The following is a 10,754-nucleotide window of genomic DNA, read 5'->3' as shown; positions in this document are numbered from 1 at the left end:
CCCCAAAGTTGTGTCAGGCTGAAGGAGCAGTTGACAGCAGAATTGCTTGTCTGACAGGAAAAGCAATGCTGGGCTGCACTTCAATGTGCTATTAATAACAGGCTGCTGCAGAGAACTGCTTGGCAAGTGGCAGCAGTTCTGAATTATGATGAAAACTACTGATAATAACAACCACCTGAGTGCAATTGGCTCCAGTGGCTGCGCCTCTCCTGGGGAGCTCTGATGAGCCCAGGGGTAACACAGGGTGGGTTCCTGGGAGCCCCCTGCATTGCAGTACATTGAGGTCACAGCTCTCCTGTGGACCTGAGTGGTGCCACCTGTGTGGCCAACAGCAGCTGCAGGCTTTCATCCTGGGCAGGAATGGCAATAAGCTGCTGGCTCTCTTGGTGTTCTTACCCAAAAGCTCAATCCCAACCTTTCACCTCTTGCACAGAAGATCAAACCTTGTGATGCTTGTTAACATTTGCACAGGTGTTCTGGGAGGGAATTTAATCTTGCCCCAGTGCACAGGTGGGAGCAGAGCCTCCATCACTGCTGGATGATGCAGGGTACCGGGCTGCATCGCTGCTTCCAGTGGGAGGAGGTGATCCCAGTGCAGTCCTGCAGAGCTCTAAGCACACCAGCCATGGTGGCAGCTCTGCTGGAATGCTGAATTCTCACACCTCTCCACCCTTTATCTCTTGCAGTCTCAATGGAGCAAATGTTGCGTGCACGGCCATAGGGCAGGAATTCTCTGACTGGATCTACAGCCCGAGTTTAATCAGCCACCTGAGCCCCATTCTTCCTCTTGGCAGCCTGCTTGCACTTTAATTAATCATTTCATTTTATTTACAGTGAGAACACGCACTCTGCTTTGCCCTGCCTGCTGTCTGCTTTTATGGCAGCGCAATCTGAGCGCACGGCATCGCTCCAGCCCACAGCACTGCTGCATGGGACCTGCACCGAGCTGCTCACAGCTCCAGCACTGCTTTGCAATGCTGTGGGTGCAGATAATGCCCTCCAGACACGATGCTGTAGTGCTGAGCCTGAAGGAACAAAGCAGAGGGCTGTGTTTGCAACAAACGACCCTGAAGGTGCAACCCATCCCTGTGCCAGGAGCCTCAGCAGAGAGGATGGGGAGCACTAAAAGCCCCAGCTGATTGCAGCAGGAGTGCAGCTGCTCTGCCTGCCCCTTCCTCCTGATTTTGGTGGCGTGGGCTCCATGCAGTGGTTTGTACAGATCAACAAGAGCAAAGCATCTTTGCAGGGGGTGATGCGGGCTCTGTCTTGGAGAGGAACAGCACTGAAAGGCCTCTGTGGGCTGAGAGGAGAAGGGAGGAATGGTACGGAGCAGTGTTGGGACTGAAGGAAAGGAGGAAAGGCTTGCAGAAAGATGGTTATAAAAACTTAAGCCATTCCATATGTGAGCAGCCCAAAGCCCACATGGTGCTGGGGAGAGGCAGAGGGGCTGGCAGTGATGTCCTGAGCGCTGAGCAATGGCATGCAGCCACCCCACGCTGAGCAATGGCATCAGGAGGCAAACAAATACAGTGCAGGAGCTGCAAGGAGACCTGACTGCCCCAACCCCAGGCACTTCCAAGCTGCAGAACTTTCAGTGGCAAAGAAAGGATGCAGTAAGAGGAGGGAGAGTGGGATGAGGATGCGGAGGGAAGCTGTCTGCACTGCACACCTTGCCCTGCTCTGGAACACACAGGGGGGAACCAAATGGATCCCAGCCCCTCCAAGCACCCCAACCATCTGTGCACAGATATCTTGGGGCTCAGCACGTGAAGCAGCGCTGGTCGGGCTCATAGGTGGCTTTCTGGGTCAGGTCCTGTGCCAGACCTTCCAAAAATAGAGCTTCTATTTTAATCTGTTCGTTATTTCTTCATGGTTTCCAGAGCACTTTTTATTTATATGTGCCATGTCCATTTGTCTTCTCCCTTCCAAGCATTCCCATTGCCAGGCCATGGGAGGTGGCTGCTGTTGGTGAGCCAGACTTGCACCACGTGTTCAGCAACACACTGCTGCAGAGTCCCAGCATGATGGGTGCTGTTTGCATTCTCCTGTGCTCCATTTGGTTTCCCTGCATCTTTCTGTCCCCGTTCCAGGACAGAGCATCACCTGTGAGCTCCGAAGTGCACATCCTTGTGGCTGCGTGTGGTGACGTGCAGCTCTTGGAGCCGTTCTGCTGGACGCAGACCGACGGTGAGGACATCATCCCACCCCGTTTGGAAGTGGGATTGCCCTTCCCCGTGTCCCCTCCCCATGGGTTCCCCTTGTCCCGGTGTCTCCGGAGCACGCTGCCATCCGGGGAGGGGCTCAGAACACAGCGGGACCCGGCGCTTTTCATCTGGTTGGGATGGGGAGGCTGCGTGGGGCTGCTCAGGCACGGCACCGTGCTCTCTTCTCTGCGGTGCAGCATCTCCTTGAAGCGTGACAGCTGCGATTGCTTCCAGATGCTCTCCTCCTCTCTCCCAGCCGGTCTGGGTGGATGTGGTAAAACGCTGAGATGGAAACCAAAACTCGGAGCAGATGCACTGTGTGGTATCGTACACATCTGGCTGTGATACGAGGGCATGGTTGGAGCAGGGAGCCGGAGCTCCTCCTGTATGGGGTTTGCAGAGCCCTCCTGATAGCACAGAGCTGCTGCAGACGGGGGTACAGCATGGGAACCAGCAGCTCCAGCACCGTGCTGACCCCTGCAGCAGGGATGTAGGATGGAAGCACTCCTGTGCCCCTGACATCAGCGGTGATGTCAGGAAGGAGCAGCACTGGTGACATCATGGGATATAACAGGAATAAGGAGGGAGTGCTGATCTTGGCAGGAGGCGGCGGTGAGAGAAGAGCAGCAGGAGCCCAAAGAGGGCTTCAAAGGGAAGAGGCTGCAGGGAAGGAGGGGGCTGACACCCAGCTCAGCTCTGCCCTGCACCACGCTGCGAGCAGCTGCAGGGGCATCCAAGTCTTAAACCTAACCCTAAAGCTAACCATAACCCTAACCCTAAACCTAATTCTAGCCATAACCCTAACCCTAACCCTACAATACCCCTAACCATAACCATACACTGACCCAAACCTAACCCTAACTGTAACCCTGACCCTACTCTACCCTAACTCTAACCATACACTAAACCAACCCTAACCCTAATGCATCCCCACAGCCCTCAGCAAACCCAATCTCCAACACAGCCCCCTGTTTCCACCCCGACCCCTGCTCCATACCTTGCTCCCCGCACCAATAACAATTATCCCCATGTACCTCCTTCACAGAGGACTTGAGAGAAGCAATTAATCTCAGTAACAGGCTTTGAAGAGGAGAAGTGCTGTCTAAGCACTGTGCTCTTATCCTTTTGATGGGGTTAGCTGCACTGGAATATGAGCGAAGACATTTGGAGTAAATTAATAAAGAGTTTAATGGCATCCAAAAGTTAGGGAGATGGAGCATTTGAAAGGAGTTTACAGCTTTATGGGGAAGGAACAGCACGGTGAAGGGCATCTTTTCTCCATTGAGCTGCTGGGCTCCAGACGATTCAATCCTGCACTGCAGTGCTAGCCCTTGGCTGTGCCCTGGGCAGAACCCCATAGTTGGTGGGGAGGAACCATTAGAATGCAGCAGGTGCTTTGGGTTGTTGTGCCACGAAACAAAAGCACTCCAGAAATAAAGCATTTTCTAGCTGTGTATTTCTGGAGGAGTCAAGGCACGGGCAGTTGGCCCCACTCCCAGGACGAGCATCCAATGCCACGTGTCCCATAAATGGTGGGGTTTTTTTTGCATTGTTTTATGTGCTCAGGATGATTAATGCCCCTGTAGTTGCTGGAGCGTGGATGCTGCTTTGTGCACACTCTTAACATAATTTCCACCACGGTGCTGGAGCTGGGAGGCAAGGACACATAAATAGCATTTGTCACCAGCTCCATCCCCACTACCACCAGCTTGCTGCTTTCCCCATAGCCAGGAACACATGCTCAGGGAGTAACCAGATTAGCCCTGCAGCGGTGCTAATTACTCTGAATTAATTAGCAATCAGTTAACTCCAGGTTATAAAAGCCCCTGGTGAAGGAGGAAGCCCAGCTAGAGGGCTCTGGGGGCTGCATGGAGTGCTTTGTGCAGCTTTTCTTTTCCTCTTTCTGCTCTGTTGGGGAAATGGAAAGGCACAGAGGGGACGTAAGAACTTAATGCAATCCCAGCCACAATCAGAGCAGCAAGCAGCAGGGAGATGCTGCCGTGGAGCATCTGGGATGCTGGCTGCAAGCAAGGCAGATATGGTACCAGGAGAGCACTGCCAGCTCCCAGCAGTGGGTGGAGGAGGAGAGATGGAGGTGTGGCATTGGAGCTGGCAGGCAGGAGCAGAGCCCCATCACAGGGGGCTCCAGCAAGATGTTCCCCCTTGGCTCTGTGTAATTGTTGGCACTCTGACAGGGTGATTAACGCTGCTGCACCATGGCTGCCGGTGGCACACATGCGTGGAGAAAGCATCACTTTTTCCAATGGCCTCTGCCTAAATGCTTTCAGCCAAAGGCTCTGGGCTGCTTTCCAAAAGCAACCAAGCTTTCTGCAGGCAGAGCACCACAAAGTGCCCAGAGGTCCTATTAAGGCTGCACAGCCCTGCCCTGCTGGAGCAACCCGAAAACGTGTTCTTGCTCCTGGAGGAACAGAGGGAGATGGTGCTGCTCTGTGCGTGCTGGAGGTGCTGAGCAGGAGCTGGTGAGGGACAGAGCAGTGGGAGGTGGGCCTGGGGCTGGTAGGGGGCTGCAGTGGGAGCTGCACGGGGCCATGAACCCCTCTGGGTGTGATGGCAAGGATGCGCACAGCGCGTGTCCAAGAGCAGCCAGTTAGCTAAATGTTTTAAAAAGTAGGAATGCTTTAAAAACTGTATGCGTGTAAACATACAGATGTGTTCGTGTGTGTGTGTGTGAGTTTATATACGTGTATATCTTTGTTTAAAGACTGCCTGATCATCGTTTTAGCAGGGAAGACATCTGTCTTCGCTTGGGCTGGAGCGTTACCACGTTCCTCCTGCCCTGGATTTCACAATGCCTCCTCTCACATCTCCCAGCTCCGTGCTGCTCCAGGGCTCAGGCCTGGCTGCCCACCCCCAGGGCTATCCCTGTCTCCCTGGGATGTGCCCAATGCCATCCCTGTGCCATCTCACGGCTCCTCCACCTCCCCTGGAGGCAGCAGCTGAAACGCACTGCTCCGCTTTTGCGCAGGGCTGACACGTTGCATTACATATCTGCAGCCATTCCCTGATTCTGGGCTGTAGCTACGCAATCAAGCTCTCCAGTGCAATAATTCCAAGCCCTCTCTTGATTCCTGTATTAAATAAAGTACATTTACAGAGTATATGAATTCCAGATTCAGCCCAGGACTCCAGGGACGCATATTCCTCTCCTGGAACCTGTATATCCGGTCCTAGGATGAAAACCCCCCCAAGCCCTGAGCATAACAAGCATTTCTTATGTTGGTTTTTTTTTGTTCTGTCTCTGTCACATCGGGCATGTAGTGTGTGCTGGGCTGATAAACAGCATCTGGTTGGAGTCAGGTAAGGGCCACTCCTGGGAATCAGTTTGTGGTCAGCTGCCAACCTTTCTCTCCCTCCTTAATACGCTTTTGCAGATGGATGAGGACTGCAGCCAGCTGAGGTTATGGTTTCAGATAGCACTGGGGAAAGGAGGGAGAAGGTTGAGCTTGTCCTTACCCTATCAGCTCTGCTGCTGGGGCTTTGCCTTAATGAAAGGCACATGAATGAATCGCCCTGCAGCTTGCAGTCGATGTGAGACCTCCGTGTCCACGCAGCTCCACGCATTCAGACCACGTTCCTCTTTCTGCTTGGTGCAAGCAGGGGGGCTCCCTGGGTGCCCTCCCCAGCTCTGCTCTCTGCTTGGAGCCTGCAATACGCCCACCCCAAGCTTTGCCCTGCTCTCCAGCCCCCTGCTTGCCTTTCCCCTTTCTGCTGCCAATTGCGCCTTCGTTCCCACGCAGAGACGGGTGAGCATCACATCTCCCCCTCCTGCAGGGAGGGAAGGGTGCCAGGGGGGGAAACACGAACCCAATGGTTGTGCAGCCCTCTGTGCCTCGGTGTGGGGAAGCTGCTGGGTTGGGAGCAGCGATCGCCTGGTGGCCAAGGAGAGCTGCGATGCTCTCGAGGAACAGAGCTGAGCTTCACAGAGCCACTGGGTTTGCTGGAAAGCTGAAGTCCTGCCGGCCCCGTGGCCTCGTTGAGAGCTCACTGCCAAGTTCTGGAGTGCTGCCCCAATCCGTGTTTCTCACAAGTCCGTATTTCTGCAGGAGAAGGAGGAAATTCTTGTATAAAAATGGAAACGCACCCCTTTTGCCAAGCTATTAATTCTGCTTCCTATGGAAACCAAGAGATCCCTGCCTTCGCTGTGCCTCTGCACTGAACTTCCCAGTTTATTTTTATGCCCAGATTTGGCAAAGCATTTCAGCCCAAACACAGCTACGCATGAGCTGAGGTCCATCCCTGCTCTGAGAGCACCACAGACAAACTCCCCTCGCTCTGGGTTTGTTCCCTGCTGCAGAGACTTTCTTTTCTTCTCCTTGCCAAGCTATCATTTGCTTTAATTAATTTTGCACAGCGAGCCTGGGAGTTCAGTGGTGGTTTCAAGCCTCTGGAATAGCCAGGGAAACCAACTTAATTAGATCAAGTGAGCCAAAGTTACTTAAGCGATTTGTAATAAGTTCCAGGTTCTCCCACACCAAAGGCTTTCAGCTGAGGACAGGAACTTCCTGAGCATGTTCTGCAATGCAGGGCTGCAGCCCGCGACTTTCAAACCTGCACTGAGTGTGCAGACAGAGGGGAGCAGCACTGGGCTGCAGCTCCAACTGTAGGGCTGTGCTTTGGGCTGCAGCTCTGTGACCCTAAAGTTCTTTACAGAGAGAGTGGTGAGGTGCTGGAACAGCTGCCCAGAGAGGCTGTGGATGCCCCGTCCATCCCTGGAGGTGTTCAAGGCCGGGTTGGATGGGGCTCTGGGCAGACTGGGCTGCTATGAAATGGGGAGGTTGGTGGCCCTGTGTGTGGCAGGGCGTTGAAACTTCATGATCCTCAAGGTCCCTTCCAACCCTGGCCATTCTGTGATGCTGTGACACAGTTAGCCTGTCCAAATCCTGCCCATTCATGTGTTGAGATGCTCATCAAAGAGCCAGACTTCTGCATCCCAGCTATTCAGCCAGAAAGAGCAGAGATGTGTAACGTGGGGAAGGACACCTGAGTGAGCAGGCAATGACCTCCTTTCCAAAAGGACCTCAGCCTGTGCCAAAATTGCACCAGCAGAGCTGAAGGATTGGTACACAGACACTGAGAAGGAGCCCAGGTAAGAAAAAAGGTGCAACCACAGACATTGAGCAGCTTCAAGGATCAGATGTGGGTTGGGAATTGTGCTGGGGGGATTTGGGGAGCAAGCCAAGCTGTCCTGATTTGTCTTCTCCTACATATCTCAGTTATCAGATGCAGAATTTCATCAGCACATGGAACAGAACCATGCAACTTTGCTCTGCCACCTTCCTCTGCAGGACGTGGAGTGCTGTGCCTGCAGCCAGGTGCCTCCCAGTGCTGCCTACAGACTGGGAGCTGCTTGTATTTATGTTGTGAAAAAGCTGTGATCAAAACAGTTTTCCCTTTTTTCTCCTTGCTGGGAATTTCGTGTGGGTGTGTAAAGCTGTGTGTAAATCTGCTCCTTTTGCAGACAGATGGAGCTGGTTGTGCTTGGCTGCCCTGGCTCTGCTTGGTATTGAGGCTTCCTGGGGTGCATCCTTACCAATGCACACAGTTTCCCAGGCTGCAGAATCACCTCTGGTGGTGCACCCCAACTCTTTCAGAAGCAGCAATAGGTTTTAGCACACTCTGTGCACACATGCTGGATATCACCTGCAGCCCTTTGCAGCATCCTAACTGCATGCACACAGCACAGCTCTGCTGCTCCCTGTGCCTTCCCAGTGAGCACAGCATCCCCAGCTCTGCTCCAGCACCCCTCTCCCTCAGGAGGCACTGCTCAGAAGGAAACGTAAATTAAACCCACGCAAAAACCAACTTAATTATCAGGGAATAAAGATCCCATTATTCTCTCTGCCCTGAAGCGAGAAAAAGCAAACTCTCATTTCCTTCCTAAAGCCAAAGGAGGGTGGGAGAGGTTTACACAGCAGCACAATGGGCACAGGAGCAGAACCTGCATTGCTCTGCATCTGCTCTGCCCCAAGAAGGGGACAGCAGTGCTGGGACTGAGCTGTCTGCTTGGGCACCCCAATGGTTGCACCATGAAGCATCCCATCCCATGGTGATGCCATCAGCAGTGCTGTGCCACAGCAGCAGGAGCTGCCCTGTATAGCAGAGATGCTGTGACAGCATTCAGGCCAAGGGAACAGGAATGCACCTGGGGGTGAAAATAACCACCCCATGGGCAGAATTGGTGCTTTGGGAACAAAAACAGCTGAAACCATGCTTTTTTGGCAGCATAACACTTGGGGCTTAAACAAGACATTTTAAATTTACCCTGCGAGCCAAAAGGAGTTGTAATTTGAATATACAGCATGGTACATTCCTCGGAAATTGATCATAAAGCTCTGCTAAAACGCAGGCAGGGCCTGAGTAAAATAAATATTTTTGCTTCCAGAGAAGTGAAAGGTCCGGGCAGTGCATCGATTTGTAATATTTTTAGCAGGTGATTCATCGAAGAAGGAAAAAAAAATACCCAGGGCAGCTGAAAGCAGCAATGGCTCTTTGTATTTTGGTGCTATGGGGCTGGTAGCAGTGCAGGCTGTGGGCTGCTGCAGCTCCTGCAGTGGCACTGAGGTTCCTTTTTGGGTGTTGTTTGCCCCCAGCAGCCCTCTCAACCGTGCTGGAGCTGGTGGGCATCGTTGGTGGCCACTGCCATTGCATTTCATTGGTGGCCAAGGGAGAAGCGTGGCTTGCAGCTCGCTGCTTGTGGCACGCAGACACCTGCTGCTGGCTACAAAACCCAACTGAGCTCTGCATCTGGAGCCCATCCAGGCAGCAGCGCCTTCTCCAGGATATCATTTGGCACGCAGAGCCTGCAGCCTGAAAGCATGATAAAGGGGAGCAAGGGGACGAGACGCAGAGTTAAAAGGAGGGTCTGGAAGCTGTGATCCTCTCCTTGGTGGAGAATCAGAGCAGCCCCAGATGCAGCGCTGTCACCAGGCAGTGGATGCTGCCTTCCATTGTGCTTTGTACTTCAGTCTGGTCCCAACATGCTCCCAGCTGGCTGCCTGCTCAGCCTGGATCCAAACCCTCAGAGCAGCAGATATTCATTCATTGTAATCGGAGTGTTGGAAGAACTCCATGCCCCAACACAAATTGAGTGCTGAGATATTGGATAATAAGGAAGCCCTCCTCTTTATCAGAGCACCCAGGATGCACGGTGTGCCAAAGGTGCTGCTCCTGAGAACATGCATCCAACCCCACCCATGGGTTGGCCAGCTGGGCTGTGCTCATGGCAATGTAACCCTGGTGGCCTGGGGTCCCTTTGCCTGCAGTGCTCAGCAGAAGAGCAAACACACAGTGCAGTACAGTCACAGCATCTCTGCTATACAGGGCAGCTCCTGCTGCTGTGGCACAGCACTGCTGATGGCATCACCATGGGATGGGATGCTTCATGGTGCAACCATTGGGGTGCCCAAGCAGACAGCTCAGTCCCAGCACTGCTGTCCCCTTCCTGGGGCAGAGCAGATGCAGTGCAGAGTACTCTGCAGCAGGAATGACATGCATTTCCTCTGCTCACCTGGAAAACCTTATTCCCCTGATAGACATCTGCCACAGTGCAGTTCTGCCTGGATCGTGAACCACATGTGGAGTTTTATTGTGCTCTGAATACCAATTATTTCAGGTACTCCTGGAGCAATCTTTACCCTGAATGATGCAATAGGAGAACTGGAACTAAGCAGGGATTATATTTGGTGATTGCCATAAATCTGCTTTTATTACAGGCTTTCCTGTCAATGTGCCACTCAGCCCTACTGCTTTGGGTTTGACTGACACTCTGTGGTCCTTCCCATTTCGTGCTTGGGGCTGTCTTTAGGAAAACAACTGGGAACATCGAGGTTGCAACCGGAGGGTTGTGTTTCCGACTGATTTGCAAGGCTTGGGGAAGCGCTGAGATTTGCATCGTTCTGCAACAGCCGGGATCAAAGGTGCAGCTCTGAAACGTGAGGGGTTTTGGAGCAACTGAGGAGGGAACGGAGCTGGGAGAGCGCAAACAGGCAGCTATAGAAGACTGAATTGCTCGGCGCGTTGAGCAATTAAGCCAAGCTGAACGGGGCAGCGTGAACAAAGTGGTGGGGAAATCACTGCGGCACAAAGCTGAGCTCACTGACCGCGATGTGGTGAGGGGGCACAAGAAAGGTCAATTAAGCTCCCACCGCACCGCCTGGCAGAGGGAATTAAGTGCCAATTTTCTGCACTGCTGCAGAGGCAGAGCGTTAAAATGATAAATAACGGGAAGCTTCAGCTGAAAAGAAGGAGCAAGTTGAGAGATGGGAATTTCAGGCTGCCCTGAGCACCACTGCCCTCTGGCGCAGCCGTAGCGCTCTCCTCCACACCAAACCCATAGGGGTGGGTGGGTGGAAGCTTACCGACCCACGGCTGCTGTGCTTAGTGCACCCCGATGGCTGCGGGATGCGCTGAGGTTTTGCCTCCAGCTCATTGGGCAGCACATTTTTCGGCCATAGGTGGGATGCTGCAGCCCTCGGAGCGTGGTGAAGGAGCAAAGCCCTTCTAACCGAGGTACCCACACTCTGCTCGGGG

The sequence above is a fragment of the Phasianus colchicus genome, chromosome 27 (genome assembly GCF_987193195.1).
Source record: "Phasianus colchicus chromosome 27, bPhaCol1.hap1.1, whole genome shotgun sequence".
Lineage (NCBI taxonomy): Eukaryota > Metazoa > Chordata > Aves > Galliformes > Phasianidae > Phasianus > Phasianus colchicus.
Note: the sequence above shows the minus strand (reverse complement) of the source record.